The 25750-nt window shown below is 37.8% G+C and overlaps 1 protein-coding gene and 1 pseudogene across 3 annotated transcripts in view; both read right to left on the reverse strand.

Moving 5' to 3' along the window:
* Dnajc5b (DnaJ heat shock protein family (Hsp40) member C5 beta) overlaps nt 1-25684 on the reverse strand; it is a 230816-nt gene extending 205132 nt beyond the window's left edge. For 2 of the 3 annotated variants that reach the window (XM_058574000.1, XM_046428512.2), the window contains exon 1: nt 25194-25684. The gene's annotated coding sequence lies outside the window, so the exon portion shown is untranslated. Of the gene's footprint in view, nt 1-24921; nt 24974-25193 lie in introns of all 3 variants that reach the window. The other variant, XM_058573999.1, reaches the window with a different exon arrangement.
* Nucleotides 758-14487, reverse strand: LOC131423588 (M-phase phosphoprotein 6-like; annotated as a pseudogene).
* Nucleotides 25685-25750: the final 66 nt, after the last annotated feature.

The raw sequence follows: 25750 nt of genomic DNA on the forward strand, positions 1-25750 counted from the left end.
AAGAGGAAGGAACTAATGAGAGAACTTTAGGTTACTGGAGGAGGTATACTCTTGAAGGGGATTGTGGGATCCTGATCTCTTTCTCTTCCCTCTTTTACTTTCTTGCCATGAGGTGAGCAGTTTTACACCTGCCTTTCCATAAAGCCCAGAGCAATGGGGTCACCTGAACATGAACTGGAAACTTTAACATTGTGAGCCCAAATAAATCTTTTCTCTTTATAAGTTGATCATCTTGGGTATTTTGTTATACTAACAGAAAGCAGGCTAACAAAAAATATGGTACTAAGAAGTTGGGCTGTTGATTATAGTTATACCTAAGACAATGTGGAAGAATTAGTATATTAGAGATGTTTGGAAACATTTAGAGGAGCAGGCTGGAGAAAGTCTAGACTTCTGTTAATAGACCTCAAAAGGATAATCCTGGCAAGGGCTCAGAAGATCAGAATACTGACAGGAGGTCTGTATTGGGAATTAGATTTGAGGCTGCTCATGGTAACAATCTGGCAAAGAAGCTGTCTACTTTTTGTCCATTTCCTGAGATGTTGTATGAGATTGAGTTTAAAGGTGATGGACAAGTTCACTTGGTGGAGGAAATTTCAAAGTAGCAAAACATTCATGCAGTGGCACGGGTTTCCTTGGATGCTTTTAGCTGAATAATCAGGAGCAAAGAGGAGCAGAACAGAAAAATTTGCAGCTTGGCCAGAAACAAAATATGTATAAAGATGTGGCCAAGGAGAGTGCATTTCGAGTGCCAATAATAAAAGCCAAGTGCTTTGTGTAGGGACAATAGGAAAGATGCCTTGATGACAACTCAGAAATCAGCAAGGCTGTGGCCATCACAGATGCAGAGATACAGAAATACAAATTTGTTTCAAAGGTTGAAGACTTTCTGGGGCAAACACATTTCAGAAGAAAACCTCTGGGTTCCCTTCTGCCCATGCAGAACTACCAAGGTAATCATTCCCCAGGATTTGTTTCCTCCTGTTCAGCTGGCAAAGTATTCATGAACTTTTTTTTTTAAAGAGAGAGAGAGAGAGAAAGAGAGAGAGAGAATTTTCAATATTTATTTTTTAGTTTTCGGCAGACACACATCTTTGTTTATATGTGGTGCTAAGGATTGAACCCGGGCCGCACGCATGCCAGGCGAGCGTGCTACCGCTTGAGCCACATCCCCAGCCCCAATATTCATGAACTTTTGCAGCAGGTCCAGGTACTGCTTACTCTGGATGGAGGCCTTCGCATCTCCATGAGTGTGGTTTTGTAGGCATGTACAGTGTAAGACTTATGGAGTTATAGATGCTTCCACTAAGATTTCAAAGAAAAGCCTGGATGGAGGTCAGGCAGTATATGGCAGAGCTAAAGTCCCTACAAACAGCTCTCAGTGAGGAAGCTACAGGAGTGAAGTTGAAGTTTCAGTGGGGACCCCAAGAAGGTAGATGTTCTAGCAACATGCAACACACGCAGAGGGAAGCTGCAAGCAGCATGAAAAGCCTTCCCAAGAGAAAGGCTAGGTGGGCTGTAACCAGTAAGTCCATAGGAGTGGTTTTTCCAGTCCTTGGCAGCCTGCTTCCCCACACAGTACACCTGGATGCTAGACATGAGGATTTAGGATCTAATGTTTACCTTTTAGGTTTCAGTCTTTCTGTTGGTCTATTATTATTATTATTATTATTTGGAATAGGAATGCTTACCATTGTATCTCAGAAGTATGTAACTCATTCAATTTGATAGTTACAGGACCTCTCAGTTGAATTTGCCTTGAGTCTTTTTCTTTTCCCCCATGTGCAAATAGATGTTTATTACAGAACTTTTTTTTTAATTAAATGACTTAAAGAAACAAAAAAACACACACATAATACCATAAAGTGATAGCATGCAAATACTACAGGCTGGAGAGGTATGTTTGCTTTTAATGAAGGTACATATAATAAATTCCTATGACATTTGACTCTAAAATGAATGTATGAATTGGCCTGACATGATTATATAATTAATAATTTAAAGTAAAATGTAAACTTAAATGCAATTTAAAAACTGGTATTACGCTGCAGGAGTCAATTCGAGGTCAGTGACTGGAGAGTTATACAATAAATAAATAAATAAATAAATTGAGGTAAAAATCTTTAGGAAGAAACCCTGTGCCTATGTACATCTGAAGATCCAGGCTCGACTTCTGCTTTTGATGAATCCGATTTGGGAAAGGACGTATAACGCCCATCACACATCTGTTTCAAACCCAGCCTGTCTCTAAAATTACACATCTCTTTACAAATAAACCTCAAGTATTAACAGCTAAAAGATGCCATTGGGATAAGCTCCAAAGTCTGCTGTTTTCACAGAGACATATTTTAAGGCATCACTTTTAATCTTGGAACTTTAAGAACATCTTCTTTGCTTTAACTGGTTTTATGTCTCCATTTTCATCTTCTTCGTAATTGGCAGGATCTCTCTTCTTGGCAAACTGTTTTCAGTTGTCTCCACCAAGGTCTCACATCTTCTAGCCATTGCCTCATCTGACACATCAAGCTCTGGTACTTCATCTTCATCTTCTTTTGTTTTTAGCATTCATTTGAAACATCAGTTTCTCAACTTTGGGATTAAATCCTCTGAATGACAGTCTTACATAGAGAAGATCTTCACATAACAAGAAACTCTGTTTTCTTTCTCTTTATGCTCTGGCAAATCCAAGTACCGGGGTTCTTCACTGATGATCTTCTTTTCTTCCTCTTCTAGTTGTTTCTTGGTTTCTGAGTTCAATCCCCTTTGTATGAACTTCATGAGCAGCAGGTTCTTGGACAATTTGGTCTTGTGCTCAGCCGCTATGCTGGCCCTGCCTGCCACGAGCCTCATCTACCAGCCCCTTGCCTTGAATCTTCGAGGAAACTTCAGACTTAGACTTTCGAGCAAGACTAGAAGAGTTAAGACTTTGGGGGTTTTTGGTGATGGAATTAATGCATTTTACATCTTGCAAATGAATAAGACCTTTGGGAGTCAGGAGTGGAATGCATTAGTGTGGACTTGAACGTCCCCCATAGGCCCATGTGTTTGAAGACCTGGTCCCCATCACAGTGCTAATGGGAGCTGGTGAAAGCTTTGATGAGTGGAGCTTCTTTACTGGGAACATGCCCTTGAAGAAGACCATATGATTCTACTCTGTCTTCTTACCTTTTTTTGCTTCTTGACCCATGAGGTGAGTGAAGAATTTTGTTCTGTCATGAGCTCCTACTATCATGTGCTGCCTTGCCACAGACCCAGTGCAATGGGGCCAAACAATCATGTACTTGGACCCTCAAAACTGTGAGCCACCAGGTGCAGTGGCATATGCCTATAATTCCAGTGGATTGGGAGGCTGAGCCAGGAGGATTGGAAGTTCAAAGCCAGCCTTAACAATTTAGCAAGGCCCTAAACAGCTCAGTGAGAACTTGTCTCTAAATAAAATATAAAAAAGGGCTGGGTCCTGCAATCTGTATATGTGGGAAAAGTAAGAATTCATACCCCATTTGAATCAAATGTATGATATATTATATGTCAAGATCATTGTAATGTTTTGAGCAACTAATTAAAAAAAAGGGCTGGGGATGTGGCTCAGTGGTTAAGTGCCCCTAGGTTCAATCCCTGGTACCAAAAACAGAACAAAACTTGTGAACCAAAACAAACTTTTTCTCTTTATAAGTTGATTATCTCAGGTATTTTGTCATAGTAACAGAAAATTGCCTAATATGTAAAACACTAGGGCTTCTTTGTTTCAAAAAAGCATCATTCTCTTAGTTGATAAATAGTTATCAAACATTTATAGATAACATCAGAAATTTTAAAATCTGAGCAATTTAAAGTGTCATGGAATATTTTATGCTAGAAACATTAAAATAATATAGCAAAATACTTTTTAAGGACTTCAGTGGGTACAAAAATGAGTCAGACAAAAATTCTGACTTCATGAAATTTAGAGTTTTCCAGAAGAGCCAAGTCATGGCTACTGAAGAGTAGTACATTTCTGTTGCTTATTTTAGCTGTTCAATATATGAATCCTCTGGTAAATACCAGAATTCTCCTGTTATGTGAGTCTTTCAGGGAGGCAGAGTCTTGCCACCTGCTATGAAAGTCGAGGAGTCAGAACTCTGCCATTTTGACTGTGGGCACATAATCTAGGATGAGACAAATGTTTGTGTCCACCAAGACTATGAATCTTGAACAAGTGATGAAAGATAAAGAATTGGGAGAAGAGATTGCATTGGTTTCTGGACCCAAAGGAAGCCTAGGGATATGGCATTATTAAAAGTGGTATCATCTTTGGTCTATGCTTCTGTACAGTTGACAGATTACCCTGCCCAACTTTTAGTCTTCCATCATTCTGTGAGTCTCCATCACGTATATGTGTATTTGAAGAAATATAGTATCATTTATAAGTCCCTTCAGAGGGATACAGCTGGCCTTCACAAAACAGAGATCGTCTTCATGTAAGGAGCTCAGGGAAGCCTTCACTGAGATGTAGCATTTATACTGGGTCACATGACATAGGGTTTGCATTTGGGGAGCCTTGAGGATGGGTGGAAAGGAGTGAATGTTCAATTTAGAAGAAATGGCATGAGCAATGACAAGGAGACAAAAGGGCAAGGTATTCACGAGACTAGAAAGTCTAGGATGCTAGATTTAAGGCTTTGAGAATATAAGTAACTTCAAAGATGAGTTAGGGAAATTGTTCCAAAGCTAGAGCCTTCTGCCTTCCTCACTCCACTTCTGCTCCCTTGTTTTCTTGAAGGATTGGTGTTTTTTTAATCGGTAAATTTTATTCATGCATGTGTGAACATTTTGTTCTTATTTCTTTGGGAAATTTCATCACTGCTACATTTATTACAGGTCTGAACAGTGTTTGGGATTCCACTTAAACATGATGAAGTGAGGGAGGGTCATCTGAGGATTCTTTGGCAGATGCAAATCTCCACAGATTATGAAAAGTATTTCTTCCAGTTATCTCTTTATGTGACTGAAATTTGCCTAAAGTAAAAGCAAATTGTTTCTTGTAGCTTATTCCAGAGAGTTTTTAAAAGATATTGACTGTTTTGTGTTTTTACAAAATAAAATTCTGCTTAGACAGATTTCTTTTCACTTAAATCTTTTATTAATATTTTTGTTTGTTTTATGGCTTCTCTGTTCCTTTGTCACCTGCACCCTCATGTGCATACCACGGTTCTGCTTGTGCTGATGACTTGCAATCTGTCTGGTTTATCTTAATTGCCAGCAGGTACAAAGCAATTATAACATTTTACCTGCTGGGATTGCTTGAAATTGCTTGAACCAAGGAAACAGGTACAAGAGCTGAGTTGTCAAGGCCAACAAAATGTGTAGGCAGTATTGATAACATTTATGTCACCTACCATGGGCCCAATCCAAATTAAAGAACCAACATATAGAAAGGGCCAAGGAAAATCATAAGTGTACAAACTTCAACTCGGTAAACAACTTCATCTTTCTTGGTCAACTTAGAATATTTGAAATGCAAAGAGAAAGTAAGTGTTACAGACTTTCTGAAAAGCTTTCCCAAGCATTTCTGGGAAAATTGTAGAGGAAAAATTCATAACTTTGATGAGATAAATCACAACTTCTGGTACCTGTAGAGAAGGGAAGCTGTTGTCATGTTTGAAAATGCAGCCACCATAGCATTAAGGGGCTGTAGCTTCCACAAGTGTGGAGACTGGTCTCCATAAGGGTTTTGAAAGGGTGAACTCTCAGATCATATACATTGTCTCTATCCTTCCTACATCTCCTGGATGGGGTTGGGAAGACATTGTTGTGTTTAAAAAAATGTCCAATATAAAATTTTAACATTTCAACCCCTTAAGAGTATGTAACTCAGTGTCATTAAGTACAATCACATTGGTGTGCAACCATCACCACTATATTCAGATTTTTTTCATCATGCCAAGCTGAAACTTTATTCCCATTAAATGCTAACTTCCCATTTCTCCCCACTATGTTTTGAATGTACTTTGTCCCTGTCAAAGCTTAGGTCAAAATTTAAATGATTAAGTAATAGTATTGAGAGCTAGTAGGGCCTATAAGAGGTTATTAGATTTTTTAAGAGGGATTAATGCTTTTACTTAGAAATGAGTTGTTGCTCTCATAGGACTGGACTAGCTAACTTGAGAGCAGGTTTTCATAAAGCAAGGTCCCTTCTTATCTCTTGCTTTGTCTCTCACACCTGCATACCTCCTCTTTATACATGCTTGCTTCTCCTTTCCCATCTCTGCCATGTTTTGACACAGCGTCATATCTCCACCAAAAGCTGAGCGGTTGCTGGTGCCTTGCTCCTGGACCAGAGCTCTGAGCTAAATAAACATCTTTTCTTTGTAAAATTTCTAGCCTTAGGTATTATGAAAAATGAACTAAACACACTCTCTTTCCCCAGCCCCTGATAACCTCTATTCTCCTTTCTGATTCTAAGGATTTCACTATTCTTTATATCTCATATAAGTGGAATCATACTATATTTGTCCTTTGGTTTCTGGCTTATTTTACTTACATAATGTCATAGTTCTTAGATGATATAAAATTTCTTTCCTTTTTGAGGTTGAATAATATTCTACTGTATGTATATGCTACATTTCATTATGCATTCATTTGTTGATGGACATTTGGTAGTTTCTACCTTCTGATTATTGTGCATAATGCTAATATGAACATTGGTATACAAATATCTGTTTGAATTTCTGCTTTCAGATCTTTGGGGAGTATAACCAGAGTGGAATTACTGAGTTTTATATGTTTGAGAAACTGCCAATTGAAACTGTCTTTCATACCAAGTGAACCATTTCACATTTTCACCAGCAGTGTTCAAGGTTTCTGATATCTCTATGTCCTTACCAACACCTATTATTTCCTGTTGTGTATGTGGATTGATAGATAGATAGATAGATAAAGATATATGCAATACCCATCCGATGGGTATGAAGTGATAGCTCATTGTGGTTTTGGTTTGCATTTTCCTAATGGAAAATGCCATTTGACATCTTCATGCCTATTGATCACGAGAATATCTTCTTTGGTGAAATGTCTAGTCAGGTCTTTTGCCTGTTTTTGAACTATCTATCCTGGGAAAATGTTTTAAAATTTTGACCTTGGACATTTTTAATCATTCCATTTTCTAAAGTCAATGGTCACTACTATTAGTCATATTTACTTATTTCCAAGTGAAAAAAATTTTACTTTAAACTTAATTGAACTTTGAATACTGATATCTTCTACACAAATAATTGTGAACTTTACTAATTCTTGGACAAAGCAGATATTCCTAAAAACTATAAGTAGAAGAGTTGTTTTAGTTGCATTTAAAAGATCAGTTGGATATATATCACTTATTTGCTTTATCTTGTAAAATTTTTATATTGTTTATAAAATATGAGATTTTTCGAGAGTAATTTCATATTTCTCTCTCAACTTTAGAGTTATTTTCTTGGGGTTTTTTAGTTATACATAACAGTAGAATCCATTTTGATATAATTATACAGGCACGAAATATCTTATTCTAATTAGGACCCCATTCTTGTGGATGTACACAATGGTGAGATTCACTGTGATGTATTCACATATGTACACAGGAAAATTATGTCAGATTCATTCCACTGTCTTTCCTTTGTTTATCTCCCCTCCTTTCCCTTCAGTCCCCTTTGTCTAATCTACTGAATTTTTATTCCCCCTCTCCCCCTTTATTGTGGGTTAGCTTCCACATATCAGCAAAAACATTCTACCTTTGTTTTTTGGGGATTGGCTTATTTCACTTAGCATCGTAGTCTCAACTTTAGAGTTATTTTAAGTTTTTAGTTTTGAACTGAGAATAAGTTCAGATAGGTATTAACTGGTTCATTTAGAAATTTCTATGGTTTTCTAATCTAAAGAAGTTCAGGGGATGCAGACGAACCCCATGATTGTTATGATTTTAACTTGAAAAGTGGATGACATTTGTAAGCATAGACCATAAGGTAAGCAGCTTCCGTGGCCACACACTCCCACCATGATGTGCTTGCTGCTTTCCCACTAGCTTTTGGGCCAACCAGCCATGGTTCAAAGCTCCAAGACAACACTAGTTTGTTATGTTGTTATGTTATGTATTTATTTATTTCCACTTTCCTCCATTAGAATTGTAACTTCATTAGGACACTAGGGACCTTTCTCTGTCTTATTTTTATCCCTGGTGACTATTAAAGTGTCTAACAGAAGAGTTACTAAGCATATATTTGGTGAATAAACAAATTAATGGAAAATCCTGAAACTGAAAAAGAAATTTAAAGACTTCCTCCCCTCACTTGGTATTATAATTTTAAGTAAAACCCTGTATATTAGGTTTCTAGGACTTGTGTAACAAAGCACCACAAAATTAGTGCCTAAAACAATGGAAATTTATTCTCCTACAGTTCTAGAGGTCAGAAGTCAAAAATAAAGGTGTAAACAGGGTTGGTGCCTTGCTCTGACAGAGAATCTGTTCCATCTCTCACTCTTAGCTTCTCGTTATGGCTAACCATACTTGGTGTTACTTGACTTGAAGATGCATCAATACAATTTCTGCTTCCGTTTTCACATGGTGTTCTCCCTCTCATTGCCACCACATCTCTATCTGCTTGTAAATACATCTGTCACAATGTATGGGGGCCCATACTAGCTCAGTATGACCATATCTCAGTTTAACTAAATTTATACACAATCACTCTATTTCCAAATAAGGTCTCATTTTGAGGTACTCAGGGTTAGGATTCAACATATATATTTTTGGGAATGGAAGGTGGCCAGACCCAATTGGATCCATAACACTCTATAACCAACTGCCTTTAGAACTTCATATTTCATTATTTTAAATATGTCAAGCATATATTTGGCCCTAAGACAGGGCACTGGAATCAAGGTTGTAAGAAATGAAAATAACACAAATGCTTTATTTAAATATGTTACTATTTTGCATAAAATTGATACTTAACATGTTCAGAGATATTTGTTAGTGAGAAAAAAATTTTTAGTAATAGGTTTTCAGGTGCATTGTAAAAGATTTGTAGTTCTAAATAAGGCTCATTCTATTCAACATTTTACATTGTTATTCACAGGCAATAAAGGAAAGAGCCTCTTGGTCTTTATTGTTCCTGTTCAGAGATAGCAGGAGAGAAGAGTGTTTTCAAAAACAGAAAGTAAACATCAGATAGGCAATCATTTCAATATTTATAACCAGAAACTAAAAGTTGTGATTCCACATTTGCCAGTCCTCCCACATCCCTTAATTGGACAGATGGGTTTTATACTGTGCCCTAAAATATACTGAACTTGACTAGTCTTTATTGTGGTGTTACTTTTTTTTAATATTTATTTTTTAGTTATAAGTGGACACAATATCTTTATTTTATTTTTATGTGGTGCTGAGGATTGAACCCAGTGCCTCATGCTTGGTAGGTGAGCACTCTATCTCTGAGCCACAACCTCAGCCCAAATGTTACTTTTTAACCTCAAGTATAGAAATGAATTCAGAAGAGTTGACCCTCCTTAAAATATCTTCTGCTTTGATACAGAATTGAGTAACACAATTGCCTTAGTTTCCGAGGGCTGCTGGGACAAACGACTATAAACTAGGTAGCTTGAAACAATGGTAATTTTATTATCTTACAGTTCTGGAGACTAGAAGTCCAAAACTGAAGTGTCAGCATAGCCAAGCTCCCTTTGAATGCTCTAAAAAAAGAATCTATTTCATGCCCTTCTCCAAGTTTCTGGCAGTCCTTGGTGTTCCTTGGCTTATAAATGTAACATACCAGTCTGTCTCTGTCTTTATATGGTCTTTGTCCATCCATATGTGTACCTCTAAATCTCCCTCTTCTTGTAAGGATGCCAGTCATGGGATGTAGGGCCCAGTGTGATCCTGTGTAACCTTATATTGGTTATATATGCAAAAATCCTGGTTCTACATAAGGTCATAGGTACTAAGAGTTAGACTTCAACCTATCTTTGGAGAGACTCATTGCAACACACTATGATTGTTTTCATTCTTTGAATGAAAGTAACAAAACATACCTGCAGCTTTTAAAATTCAATAGTTTGGGGTTGCAATAAACCCAGAAGCTTCCTGTCCCATTACAATACTCTACCTTTTTTTGCTTTGCTAAGGCAAGAATGTCCACTGCTTTTAGTTGTTTCTTAAATGTATTTAGCTCTCTACATTATTAGATCTCAATTTTTTTATATTATCTGTTAATAGTCTACTGTGGAAGATGAAAATGTAGCTAATAACACCCAAATAAATCTACACTTTTCATTATTATTCCTCTTTAAAAGGAAGTTAAGCTGTAACACTATTTTTGTTAAATCAATATCCTATGATTATCTTATTATGAAAATGTAACTTTAATAGAATGATCATATAAAGTATGATGATTGCATTTCTTTTCTAACTTTTTTTTTCTCAGTGTCAGTAATCAAATTTTTTGGCTTAATTTTCTATGTAGGCATAATAAATTCATTCCCAAACTCTCTGCCAGACCTCCTCTGCCAGAGCTTCTCTCACTGTTTGGCCACCTCAAGTCATCTCTTAGTTTCATTTCCTCTCAAAGTCACCATCCTGCTCATATGTGGCTTTGCTGTTATCTAGGTATTCTCTGTAGTTGTGAATCAGGGACTGTCATTCTGGGTACTCCCTTTTCATTTGTCCTGCCTGGAAGTTTCTGTTTGCTTGATTCTAATATTTCCCTTTCTAGATTCCCTCATCTTTCTACAGTACAACTTCTAATAACTTTCTGAGAAAAGATAAGGTGGGAGCCAAATACTTGAGTTCTTCAATGTCTGAAAAGTATCTTTCTTCTGCTCTTTTACTTGATAGTGTGGCCAGGTTTACAGATTCCTAAATGGGCAGCCAGAGTCCTTCAGACTTTCCAAAGCTTCATCTCATTGTCCTCTAGCTCCTAGTTTGCTGTTGAGATGGTCTCTGCCATTCTGATCTTCGATCCTCTGTGTGTGACCTGTTTGTACTTCTACTGTCTGGAAGATTATTTTGGTCCTTTTATTCTGAAGCTTCACAATGATCACCTTGATGTACATCTCTTCTCTGTCCATTATTCTAGGCAGAAACTTGACTGTCTCCATCTACAAAATGTGTGCTCTACAGTCCTGCTAAATTTTCTTGAATTATTTCCTTCCCATGATTTTCCCAATTTTCTCTTTCTGAAACCATTCTTATTTGAATATTGAACCCCTTGGATTGGGGTTCTAATTTTAATGTCTCTTTATCACATTATTTGTTCTTTAATTTTCATTTCACTTTTGGGAAGATAATTTTATTTTCTAATCCATTTATTAAATGTTTAATTTTTATTATTAAAAATTTAAAAGAACTATTTTGCTTTTTAAAAAATACCATCCCATTTTTATATCTCATAACTTTTCATCTAAGACACTGTTTTTGTTTGTTTGTTTGAAGGGAGTTCTCTATATTATTTCTTTTCTCTGTTCATTTCTTTTTCCCCCATTTTTTATTGGTTCATATTTGTTACACGTAACATTAGGATTCATTTTGACATAATTATAAATGCATGTAATATAATTTGCTCTAGTTCATTTCACAATACTTCCCATTGCCCTCCTCCTTTTCCCATTCCTCTACTCTGTACTGGTCTTTCTGCTATTTATATACAGTTTTTTTTTTAATTAGTGTCTTGTGGATGTACATGATGGTGAGATTCACTGTGGTATATTCATTTATGTACATAGGAAGTCAGGTTGGATTCATTCCACTTGTTTTTCCTTATCCTGTCCTTCCTTTCTCCCCCTCAATACCTTTCCTTGACTGCACTGATCTTTCTTCTATTTTGATGGAAACCCCCCCCAATTTCTTTTTTCTTTTTCTTTTTTTATTTTAGACTAATGTCCACATAACAGAGAAAACATTTGACCTTTGACTTTCTGGGTCTGGCTTATTTCACTTAGCATGAGTCTATAGTTCCACCCATTTACTGAAAAATGACATAATTTTATGCTTCTTTATGTATGTATGTGTGTGTGCATGTGTGTATATATATATGTATGTGTGTGTGTATATATATACATATATATCACATTTTCTTTATCCATTCATCTGTTGAAGGGCACCTAGGTTGCTTCCAAAGCTTGGCTATTGTGAATTGTGCTGTTATAAACACTGATGTGGCTATATATCTATAGTATGTTGATTTTAGATCTTTTGGATATATATTGAGGAGTGGGATAGCTGGGTCATATGGTGGTTCCATTCCTAGTTTTTTGAGTAATCTCCACACTGCTTTCTAGAGTGGTTGTACAAGTGTACCTTTTTCTCCACAAACTTGACAACACTTATTATTATTATTCAGATTGGAATGAGATGAAATCTCAATGTGCTTTTGATTTTTGTTTTACTAATTGATGGATATATTGAATATTTTTCATATATTTGTTGGTAGTTTGTATTTCTTCTTTTGAGACGTGTCTATTTAGTTCCTTTGCCCACTTACTAATTGGATTTTTTTGTATTTGGTTCTTTATTTTTCTGGGTATTATAGCCTTATTCTGAGGAGCAGATGGCAATGATTTTTTTCCCATTCTGTAGGCTCTCACTTCATACTCCTTGTTTCCTTTGCTGTGCAGAAGATTTTTAATTTGATACCAACCCACTTATTGATTTTTGGTTTAATTTCTTGAATGTTAGGATCCTGTTAAAGAAGTTGGTTCCTGTGTTGACATGTTGAAGTGTTGGGCCTACATTTTCTTCTAACAGTTGCAGAGTTTCTGGTCTAATTCCCAGATCTTTCATCCACTTTCAGTTGATTTTTGTGCAGGCTGAGAGTTCGGGGACCAGTTTCATTCTTCTACATATGAATATCCAGTTTTCCCGGTACCATTTTTCAAAAAGGCTATCTTTTCTCCAATGCATATTTTTGGCATCTTTGTCTAGTATCAGTGTTTTAGTCAGCTTTCCACTGCTGTGACCAAAATACCTGATGAACGATTTTAGAGGAGAAAAAGTTTGTTTGGGGGCTCATGGTTTCAGAGGTCTCAGTCCCTAGACAACTGGACCCACACCTTGAGGCTCAAGGTGAGACAGGACATCATAGCAGAAGAGCGTGGTAGAGGAGAGAAACTGGGGACATGCTGCCAGGAAGTGGGGTGGGGGGAGAGTTCTGCTCTACAAATAAAATATATTTGGCACAAACCCTAATGACCTACCTCCTCCAGCTACACCTGTCTACAATTACCACTCAGTCAATCTCTATCAGGGGATTAATCCACTGATTGGGTTAAGGCTTTCATAACCCAACCATTTAAACCCTAAACCTCCTTGCATACACATGAAAGTTTGGGGGACACCTAACATCTAAACTGTAATAATCAGATTACTGTATTTTCGTGGGTTTGTGTTTCTGTGTCTTCTGCTCTATTCTGTTAGTCTTAATGTCTGTTTTGGTGCCAGTACCATGTTGATTTTGTTACTCTAGTTATGTACTATAATTTAATGTCTGCTATCATGATGCTTCCAACCTAGCATTTTTTGATCTCTCTGTTCATTTCTATCATCTCTTATATTATAAAGTTGTTTTTTCAAATTCTGGTAATGCTTATTGTTCTTTCATATGTCATATATGTTATTTATAACTCCCTGTGTCTGGGTAGGGTTTACTTTAGAATTATGTGTGGCCCCACTCATTTGGATGGAAGACTACCAACTGATAACACCTATAAAATTTCTGTCTTGGAAAGGTCCACTTTTCTGAAAGAAACTTCCAGTCTCTTGCCTGAAGGATATAAACTTGGCTGTCAGCAAGAATGCTGACTCTCACTTATGACACCTCTTTTCATATGATGCTCTAATTTCACCCTCAGTTATGCCTGGAGAACCCAATCTTCAGTTCATATGAAGAAGAGCAAGTTACCTGTCTACACAGAGTTAGGGAGGAGATTTGAGTGTGGTAATAACTTCAACTGATACTTCTACTTTTTAAGCTCACTTGTATCCTTACTTTCCCAGACTGGTGGAGCCTATATTTCTGAGATTCTTCTGGTCTCTGGCTAAATGTAGCCTTCTCTACTTTTAAGCTTAAATTTTAGCTTTCTGTTTTGTTAACACACATATGATTTGTTCATTCACCTTCAGTTTGCAAAAGATGAATTTCTTATTAGGAATTTCCCAAATAAGAAAGGAATTTTCCTTCCTTTCTCTTTGTTCTTCAGGGTTTGTTTTATTTTCATCTTTCAATGTCAGCTAGTAGATTTTGGACAGGAAATACAGATGAGTACATGTATATGTATATGACCTGCTATTTTGGGATAGAAGTCCTTGGATTATTCATTAACATATCTCCATGGAGGTGCTTGTTGATTAGCATTGAGCTACTAAACACTTTCGGAAAACCAACTCTCAGAATAAATTTCCCCTCAGTTGTCTTTTTAATTTCAGTAAATGTTCATTACTCACAATTTACATTTAGAAAATAACTTTGTTATTTATTTTTGTTATTTAAAAGATAAACATATCATTATAAAATGATATGTTTATCTTTTAAATTTTTGCAAGTAGAATTAAGACAACATAAAAAAAAAAAAACAAAAAATTACAATCCTACCACCTCAACATCTTATGGATATACTTTGGAGACTATTTTTCTGGGACATACAGTGCTTTGTTCATTTAAGATTTATCAGGTAAAGAAAATGAATTAGTGAATTAGTCATTTAAAATATTCCCACAATGAAAAGTCCTGGTCCAGATAGTTCCACTAGAAAAATCCTGTCAGATGGAGCTGGGGCTGTGGCTTAGTGGTAGCGCACTTGCCTGGCATGTGTGAGGCACTGGGTTCAATACTCAGCACCTCATATAAATAAATAAAATAAGGTTTATCAACAACTAAATAAATAAATAGTCCTGTCAGATGTTTATGGAAGAAATAATGTCACCTGTACACAAACTCTTTAAGCAAATATAATTATAAGAACAACATCCCAACTCATTTTATGAAGCAAATATTTCCCTTATAATAAAGCCAGACAATATAAAAATAAAACAACTGCATCAGAGAGAGTAAAGCAGACTTTATTTTCAATGTTCTAAAACACTAAGGGATGCCTGAAGGACTTTTTTCCCAGATTGGATCTCAAGCAGGTAGAAGTAATAGGTGCTGCTTGGGGAGGTAGACTGGTCCTTAGCTAGCTGGAGTAAGAGATTTTGGGCAAGGACACACAACAGATCATCAAAGGCCTCAAGAGAAACTTACTTGGAAATAATGACACTTAAAAAGCAGTCATATCCTCAGGAAATAAAAAAAGAGTTACAAACATGCTGAGGCAAGATGCATGTCTAGGAAAGCCCTCATAAGACCTTTCTCCTTGGGCTGATTCTAAAATTTAGAACAAAGACTCTGTTAATTAGTGAAAAACACCCCTGGCGAGTTTGCAAAGACTAGGTGAAGTGATTGTTTCCTCAAATTCCCAATTTTCAGCAGAAAACCCTATGAGGTATTGGGAGGGGGGAACCCATTAAAAAAAAAATGGAAAACAAGGTCTTTTCAAAGAAAGAAAATAAAGGGGAAGAAAATATAACTGAAGAATCATAGACATCAGACTTGCTAGAAAAAGACTTCAAAACAACAATCTTAAATACGCTTAAAGAACTAAAGGGAAACATGGACAAAAACTAAAGGAAATCCAGAGAACATATAAACAAAATGAAAATTCTAGAACTGAAAAATACAACAACCAAATTGAAAAATTCACAGGCTCTCAACAGATTTGAATAGGCAGAAGAAAAAAATCAAGGAACTCAAATATAGGGCATTTGAAATTATCAAGGCCGAGGAACAAGAAGAAAAAAGAATAAAGTGAAAAGAACCTAAAGGACTTATATGGCACCAACAAGCAGACCAATAGATGCATTATAGGAGTTATGGTGCAAGAGAAAAACACAGGTACGGGGGCTGAGGTTCAGCAGTAGTACACTTGCCTGGCATGTGCGAGGCACTGGGTTCAATTCTCAGTACCGCAAATAAATAAATAAAATAAAGGTCTATCAACAACTCATATAATAGCAGGGAACTCCCTAAGTTTGCAGAAATCACAACTCTACAAATTCAATATCAACCAATCCCACGCATGATAAATCCAAAGAGACCTACACCATGGTATTATAATCAAATTGTTGATAGAAAAAGACAAAGGATTTTGAAAGCAACAAGAGAAAAGCAATTCATCATATATATGAGGTTGTCAATGAGATCATCAGTCAATTTCTGAAAAGAAAGTTTGAAACCAGAAGCCAGTAGGATTTTGTACATAATGTACTGACAGAAGAACAAAAACAAAAGCTATCAACCAAGAATTCTATATCTGTCAATGTCCTTCAAAAATGAGGATATTAAAACATTCCCAGAGGATGGGATATAGCTCAGTTGGTAGAGTGCTTGCTTCACATGTACAAGGCCCTGGGTTCAATCCCCAGCACCACACACACACAAAAAGTCCCAGATAAATATAAGCTTGAACAATTAATTACCACAAGGCTTGTCTTGTAAGAAACAGTAAACAGAGTTCTTTAAGTTGAAATTGAAGATTTTATATAGTAACTTGACACTATATGAATATATGAAGGTTTTTGGTAAAGATAAATACATGGAAAAATATAAAAAACAGTATAATTTTTGTTTGCAACTCTGCTTTTCATGTAGTATAGGATTTTAAAGACATGTATAAAAATAATTCTAAATCTGTATTAATGGGCACACAATACCTAATTTGTGACATTGGTGGCATAAAGTAGGCTGGGAGAGCTGTAAAAAAGAAGAGTTTTTGTATGTGATTGTAGTTAGATTGGTGTCAATTTAAAATAGATGGTTAAAAGTTTAGGGTGATAGATGCAATCCCCATGGTAAACATAAAGAAAATATCTACAGAATACGTAAGAAAATGAAATGAGAAGAGAAGTGCTCTGGAGATTATAGCTGTCCATTGTAAATATACTTAATGCCACTGACTACTACAATTAAAAATGGTTAAAATGTAAATTTTATGTATATTTTTGTCACAATAAAAAATTAAAGGCTGAGTTGGGCTTAGAATATGAGAAGGCTATGTGGAGAATTCATACTGCCATGCAAGTTTCTCAGTCACCTGGGCTATATGACTCAGTAGATATGGTGCTGAAATGTCTAAAATAGTTTAGGGATGTTAGATTAAAACTTTGATAAGCCCCTTTCAGTGAATCTGTTCAGGCTTCGAGGATTTGGGAGCAAAGTTATGCTATCTTCTATATACAACTACCCTCTGTTGAGAATTATTCCATCTTACTCTGGGCTCTAATAGAAACCGAATGCTTGACTACAACCTATCAAATTACCCTGCAACCTGAGATGCCCATAATATACTAGACATATTATGATCCAGAAAATCATAAGTTTGGCCATGCCTAGGAGCACTCTATCATAAAGGGAAGTGATATATATGAATTTAAGCTCTAATTGGTCTTTGAAGGCACAAGTAAACTGTGTGAACAAGTGGCCTAGATACCTACCATCTCTAGGACTACATTGCCTCCTACCTCTCAGCTCAGATCTAAGGCAACAATCTTTATGACATGTTGAGAAAAATATCTGTGATTAATTGCAGATAGTTCTGCATTATATGGTGCAGAAAGTGGATAGCACTATGGTCCTTTCCTAGAGTGGTCCTGAAGGTAGTAAAAGGAAATAGTATCAGTGGACTGAACTTGGAGCAGTTTTTTCTCATTTTCTGTTTGAACAGAAAGATATATGTATGGTATGAATCTATATGGACTGATAAGAAGTACCTGTTCGGATGAATGATCTGGAATTTGGAAAGAATATAATTAGAGGGCTGGGGTTGTGGCTCAGTGGTAGAGTGCTCGCCTACCATGTGTGAGGCCCTGAGTTCAATCCTTAACACCACATAAAAATAAATTAACAAAATAAAGGTATTGTATACAACTAAAAAATAAATACTAAAAAAAAAAAGAATATAATTAGAGAATTGGTGACAAGGTCTGGGGATTAACTGAATGGACACCTACTGTGAAGATATGTGTGTCTCATTTGAATATTCACTAAATAAGAATTCATTAGAGGGCAACCATTCAAATCAAGTGGGTGAAATGATCAGCCTTCTCCCCGTCTATTCTTATCCTTGCCTAATGGATTCATAAAGAAAGTGGCTTTAGTGGCAGGATGAAGGTTTTTACATGAGCTCAGTAGATGAATTTTCACTCAAAAAAGGTCAACAGCTATCACTGAGTGCCTAACTTGCCAACAGCAGAGACCAAAAAATAAATCACTATTCCCCGGAGGCATCCCTCAGTTATCAGGCACATTACATTTGGCCACTCATATCCAGCCCTAGTTTTCTTATAGACACTTCTGGAAATCAATTTCCTTCCTTGTCTAAAATGCTTCTCTGAAAACCATATGGTTACACATCACTTTAGTCACCATCCTGCTTTGTACACAGTATTTATTTAAACCCAGAATATAATTTTTTTACTGTAAATAAAGCAGCAATGGGTTCATGCTCATAATAAGAATCCACTAATCTTATGCTGCCCATTACCCCTGGAGTAGCTCATCTGATGTGGTGACAGAATAACTTTTTTTTTGGTACTGGGGATTGAACTCAGGAGCACTTGACCTCTGAGCCATATCTCCATATTCTGTATTTTATTTAGACACAGGGTCTCACTGAGTTGTTTAGTGCCTTGCTTTTGCTGAAGCTGGCTTTGAACCCATGATCCTCCTGCCTCAGCCTCCTGAGCCACTGGGATTATAGGTGTCCGCATCTGGCTTCAGATTAACCTTTTTATTATGGTAAAATACACATCACATAAAGTTTATCATTTTAACCACGAAATACACAATTCAGTGTCATTAAGTACATTAACGATGTTGTACAACCATCACCACTAGCTGGTTCCAGAACTTTCTCATCATCCCAAATGAAGCCCTATGGCTATTAAGCAGTTACCCCCATTCTCTTCCCTCAGCCCCTTTCAACCAGTAATTGGCCTTCTATTTCTATGGTTTGCCTGTACTGGATATTTCATTATAAATCAAATTATATAATGTGCCTTTCTTTTTTAACCTTATGTGTGTTCAAGGAGCATTGAAATGGGGTTTGTAAGACTCAATAATCATGCCATCTGGGTTGTTGGCAACACCTTGTAAGGCTAGATAATGTTTTCCAGGTTTTGGTATATGTTCTAAATCAGTGACTATTACAGTTTAGATACAAAGCATCTCCCAAAAGTTCATGTGTGAGGCAATGCAAGAATTTTCAGAGGTGAAATGATTAGATTTTGAGAAGTGTAACCCGGCCAGTGGACTCATCCATTGATATGAATTAATCAGGTGGTAACTGTAGGCAGGTAGGGTGTGACTGGAGGAAGTAGGTCAATGTAGGTATATGCCTTTGGGGTTTATATTTCGTCCCTGGGGAGCTGAGCTTGCTTTCTGCTTCCTGTCTGTCATATTTCAAATTGCTTTCCTCTGCTCTGCCCTTCTGCCATGATGTTCTGCCTCACCTTGGGCCCAGAGCTATATAGTCTGTTAACCATGGATTGAACTTCTAAAACCTTGAGTCAGTATAAATTTTTCTTCCTCAGAGTTGTTCTTGTCAGGTCGTTTGGTCACAGTGACCCAAAAGCTAACCCCTGGAGTGGGATCATTGTTGTGAATGGCATGTATGGTTCAACACCTTTGTAGCTGATCTGTGGAAGGAGTTGTGAAATGTTTAGAGATGCATGCTGTAAAAATTTCAGAATGTTGTAAGCAGAACTTAATGGGTGATTCTGTTGGGAGCTCAGAAAACCACAGTGCCAATAGGATTTGGTTAGTAGACTGGGCTTGAGGTTTCAGAGAAGGGGGGCCTTAAAAAATTGATCTAGACTCCTCTCATGCTACTCTCTGGCAAATAAGTTGTTTATATTTTGCCCATGTCTTGAGACTTTCTGTGAGAAAGTAAATTTAAAGGTGATGAACTAATCAATCTGGCAGAGGAAATTTCAGGGCAGCATAGCATTTAGGCAGTGGCATGAATATTGCTAGTGGCCTTTAGCCAAGTTTGCAATAATAAACAAGAACAAAAAGCAGAGTATAAAGATTTGAAAAACTTGCAAGTTAGCCTGATAAAACTGGGGCCAAGAAAGGTGTGGTTGTTAAAGAGATTACAGCCACTAAACATATGCTAAGTAGTTGCCAAAGAGACACTAGGAAAGATGGCATCTCAGGAATTGGCAAGACCACACCCGTGTCAGGCTCAACTGAGTAAAAGTAAAAATTTCTTTGAGAAGAGACCATTGGAGTGCACAGCTTGTACAAGGGAACCTAGGAAGTTGTTTTGCTATGCTCAGCCACAGAGGCAGAGGCTGCTACAGTCATGGTCCTAGGAGACTTAGCTACTGCTTGAGATGGTGCTGGTTACCAGTGATAAGTCCTGTTTCCTCACATGTTGAAGTATAACATTAAGACACACGCTGAAGCAAGCATATAAGCATATAAAGCAGGGTTTATTTAAAAAGGGGGCCATAACTTGTATTCTGGTATCCCCAGAAGTGAGGATGTTCTGCCTTTTTATATGTCCTAGACTTCCCTTGTTCTCCTGCTCCCTTGCCTTCCTGCTTATGTGACTAGGCCCAGTAAATGCTGGGTGGGATGGCCAAAGGTGGGCAACAGGTGATCACTCCTAGGGAGGAGTGATCGGGCAGGAAGGGGGCCCAGGGCGAATTAATTAGTAACTTTTACAACTCCCTGTAGGGAGGGACAATTCCTGGGACAGGTTACTTTAGCAACAGGTTGGAGCTGGAGCAGGTTCTTGATAAGGGTTGAGGAAAGGCTCTGAAGGAATTAACATTTTAATCCCTCCATTCTCCGGATCTGACCCTTGCCTATCTACCTAATTCTGGCTTCAATGGTAACATACCTTGAGATCAACCACAGTGTACTAGTTCTGTAGGAATGCAGGATGATGGAGTTAGGGAGTCATGGATGCTTCCATTGAGATTTCAAAGACCTGGGAAGGCAGGCAAAATGTAGCAGGGCTGAAGTCCTTGTAGGTTGCTTCTGAGAGGATGACACATGAAGATGTGAGAAGGAAGGTGAAGGTGTAGTAGAGACCTCTGAAATTAAGAGATACCAGTAACATGAAATGTATGCCTAGTAAAGCTGTAGGAATCAAGCAGAGGTAGCCAAGAAAGAAGCCATGTGAGCTGCAACCAGCAAAAGACCACAAGGGAGGAAATACATAAGCCCTTTGGAGAGAACATCACAATGCCATGTGCCTGGACATGGAGCTACAGAATTTGTTTTCCAAGCTGCATTTCAGTCTTGTTTTGGTCCCATCCCATCTTTCTGTATCCCTATTTCTCCCTTTTGGAATGAGAATGCTTCCTCTGTGTCATTATGTATTGGACATAGGTTAACTTGCTTTTGATTTTTATTCTCACAGTTAATAGTTTGCCTTGAGTCTCAGATGAGATTTTGGACTTGGACTTTTTGGGCAATGCTGGAGCTGTTAAGACTATGGGGACTCTTCAAAATGGACTAAATGTATTTTGCATTGTGAGATAAGTATGAGCTTTTGGGAGCTAGGGATACAATGTTATGGTTGAGATATTAAGTGTCTCACAAAAACTCTTGTGAGACAATTCGAGAATGTTTAAATGACCAGATTATGAGAAGGATTAATCCACTGATATGGATTAACCAGATGGTAACTGCAGGCAAGTAGGTTGTGACAGAAGGAAGTAGGTCAATGCCTTTGGGGTTTATATTTTGTCTCAAGGGTGCTGAGTTTGCCCTGCTTCCTGTCTATCATGTTCTGCTGCTTTCTTCTGCTATGTCCTTCTGCCATGATGTTCTGAGGTCAACTTAGACTCACAGTTATGGAGTCTGCCAACCATGAATTGAACCTCTGAAACTGTGAGCAAAATAAACTTTTTTCCTCTAAATTGTTCTTGTCAGGTCTTTTGGCCACAGCGACATAAAAGCTCATGAAAATAGTGACAAATATACAGCCATGGTCCAGGATTCAAGGGGTAGGCTTGGGAGTGGATCCCCACTTTTACTCCTAATGAAGCACATGCAAAATTTTTGCTTTCCATCTCTGTAATTTTCTGCTTCTCCTAAAGAACAATGCTCCCACTAGGGCATACCAGCAACAGTTCAATTAAGTTGAAAGATGAGACAGTCACTTGACTATTTTGAGCTTTCTGCTATTTAGCCAACATACCAAGAAGGGATCATTGAACTACCTGAAGTGATTGATCACTTCCAAGCAGAATGATTGCTCACACCAAGCTGCTACACAATGGGAGAAGGAAGGAATACGAATGGAATGCAGGAGATTCTTTGGAGATGTTACATGGTACTTAGAATTACCAGGCTCTGTGATGTGACGTAATGGAAAACTACCACAATCCAACAGAAGTAGAAACTCTAATAGCTCAGATCCTTCAGGAATGCAGGTTTAGGTGTATTCAAAAGGCAAGGAACTACCAACAGCTGAGATATTTACTGAAGGTAAAGGGAATATTAAACAGGTAACTGAAGAGAAGAAAGATAGTTATAAAAATAGTAGCCATGACAATTTTACTAGTTGTAGATATAAGTACTGTAATATTTATGGGCATTTTCCCTCATTTTGATACATTTGTATATATATTAACCAACTTTTTTTTTTTCTGACTGGGTACATAGCTCTGTGGTAGGATGCTTGCTTAATATGTACAAGACCTTGGGTTTAATCCCTGGCCTGTTAATAGTAGTTAACCTTACAACTTATTATGTATGTTTTGGAATGTCAAAGGGATATTGTGACCCACTAAGAGGAGGACTGGGCATTGCTCAAAGAAGACTCTTTATCCTCTCTTGGGATAGGAGTGAGCTGATTTTAGTTGTATGAGAGAAAGCTGCATCATAAGGGCTAAAGTAGGATTCTGATGAAGGCTTTATTTAAATATTAATTATGGATAATAATATGAGGTCGAGGTGACAAGAGAAGTTCTGAGTGGTTTTTATACTATCAATTTTTGCTACATTGGAACTACGTTTCCCAGAACTCTCTTTCCTTTATAGTTCTGGTTGAAATTAGAACTGCTGGCTGACCCTAATAGAAACTCACTTTTTTTTTTTTTGGTTCCCCATAATTTTCCTGGATAATTTTTATTTTTTTTTTACCATGTACTGAGGTCATGTTAAATGTGTAGATTAACTTAGGGTGAATTGATTATTTTAGTAGGTTAAGTCTTTCTATTCCAAGAAGAACATTCTTTTTAAACATTCAAGTTTACTTTTATAGTTTTCCCATATAGAACTTTCATTTATATAAATCTTGCATATTTTGTTAAGTTTATTCTTAGGTCCTTGTCCTTTTGTTGCTTTAGGTAATGGGATTTCTTCTATTATTTAGGTTTAAAGTTTGCTCTCTGTGATCGATAATTTCATGTATTACTTTGACAAGGATATAATGTCCAGTTTGGTTAAACGCTTGTCAAGATGTTGCTTTGAAGGTATTTTGTGGGTGTGATTAACATGGATCATCTGTTGATTTTAAGCAGATTACCCTCATTAAAGAGGGTAGACCTCAACACTCAGTTGAAGCCTTAAGAGACCAAAGACTCAGGTTTTCAGAGAAGCAGAAATTCTTCCTCAAGACTCCAACATAGAAACTCTGCCCTAGTTTTCAGCTTGTTGGTCTACCCTGAAGGTTTCAGATTCACACCAATATTATCTGTAACATCAAATATTACTTGAATTTCCAGACCTGATGGCCCACCCTACAGATTTCAGACTTGCGAAACCCCACGATCATGAGCCAATTCCTTAAAATCTCTCTCTATACACATACACACTATGGGTTTTGTTTCTTGGAAGAACTGCAACTAATACACTTCTTAATGCCTGGCTCTGAAACCCAGAGTTCACTAGGGCAATTAATTAACTTACAGTCTTAGAACCTAATTCCTCATCTGTAGAACTGGTATAAAATTACCCAACTTATGTAGCTATTGTATTAACATTGTATGTAGAATACTTTAATGTTCTTTGTTCATACTAGGTGCAGAGTAATCTATTATGATGAAAGGAGATATACCCACTTGGTGCTCTGAGTCATATTAAATAATTTAATCATCCTGAGTTTCAGATGCTATTAAATGTGACATAGGCATTTTATTTGGCACATAGTAATATCACACCAATATTATCTTCTGGGCGATTATACATACCCAGAATTCAATTATTACTTGAGGTTAGTTCTTGCTACTTACCTGTCAGGTGTAGGGCAAGTTTGTTCCCATTAACCTACTTTCAATTTAGATACTAATCACCACCACATGAGTTTGTTGTTAGACATAAATATGGTTAGGTGAAAGTGCTCAGCCATACAGATGTTTAACGTATTTTCTAGATGTTACGGGAATAATTAGAGTTTCAAAAATGGGCTGGATCAGTTGCTGCACTAAAGAGGAGCTTATTGCTTCATCATCTAGTGAAGACAAAATCCACAAGATCACAGTGGGGGTTATATTTCTTTTAACAATGAAGAGCAAAGAAGAAGAATACAAAGGAGACATAAAGTTTAAATATAAAAGAGATGCCACAGGAAGATGATAAAAGGTCTCATAGACTTTCATCCATTTATCCAATCACACGCATGTGGTACCGGATCTCATCATCAGTTGGAGAGTATCTAGTACTTTCCAATGCTTGCCACCTCGCTCATGGTCAGTCATTGCAACTAAGAAGTTAGCCACATCAACAACTTTTCCAGCAGGGAAGAGCTTGTTCAGTCTGAAGTATCATAGGATGGAAAGCATTAGAAATAGTTCCTGCTGAAAAGCTTTGACAGCTTGGGGAGAAATGTGACAATATGAACATGCAAATGACATATCCAGCTTACCAAACTGGTGAAGAGTTCTTTACCTTCTCTCGTTTTCTAAAAATATGAAAAGCTAACAAAAAACAGTTTTGATTAGAAGGCCATGCAGTCTCCTTTTTCCCTTTGTCTTCTCAATATCATCATCTTTTTTTTTTTTTTTCATTGCATACTCTTATTTCTTTTAGTCTCGGATTTTTTCCACCCGTTCTGAGACCTCCCTCACCCCCTTCTCATTCTTGAGTTCTTGGTTCCCCTCTCCGCCCCGCAGGCCCGGGAGGGTCCCGGGGCCTCACCTGTCAAGGGAGCGCTGGAGCTTGGCCCCGCCAAGGGACTGGCAATGACGTAGTAGGGAGGATGGGGCCCGCGAGGTCCGTTGACGTCACTGTCGCAGCGGTCCCGAACGATGCCCAAGAACGGGAATTATCAAGGAGGGAAAGCCGGCGGTGTCCCCGCGGTCAGGGCTGAGTGCGCCACGTGCTTTGGGTTTATGGTGTCGCTACACCGAAATGGCACCTCTCCAGCGGGCTGAGCCCATCCCACACCCTCAGCGCGCTCCAACGCCAGAGTTTAAAGCTGATGGGGATGCCCCCAAACCGCAGGGGCTTATGCGCACGCGCCTTGGGTTGCGGGGAGACTGGATGAGACAAATGGGGGAGGAGGGAGATGTGCGGCGGGAGGGGGTCCAGGACCGAGCGCTGGGTGCGGCACGGGAGGAAGGCTGCTCTCGCCCTCGGCCGCTAGCCGGTCTCTCTGGGCGCTTTGACGGCGGCGCGGGGCGCTGGGCCTGCGGCGCGGCGTCGTGACGTCACGGTGGCGGCGGCCGTGGTTGGCGCAGGGTCCGCGGCTGCAA

Source organism: Marmota monax, unplaced genomic scaffold, assembly GCF_021218885.2.
Source record: "Marmota monax isolate L192 unplaced genomic scaffold, Marmota_monax_Labrador192_F-V1.1 WCK01_AAM20220418_F8-fsc00044, whole genome shotgun sequence".
NCBI classification, from domain to species: domain Eukaryota; kingdom Metazoa; phylum Chordata; class Mammalia; order Rodentia; family Sciuridae; genus Marmota; species Marmota monax.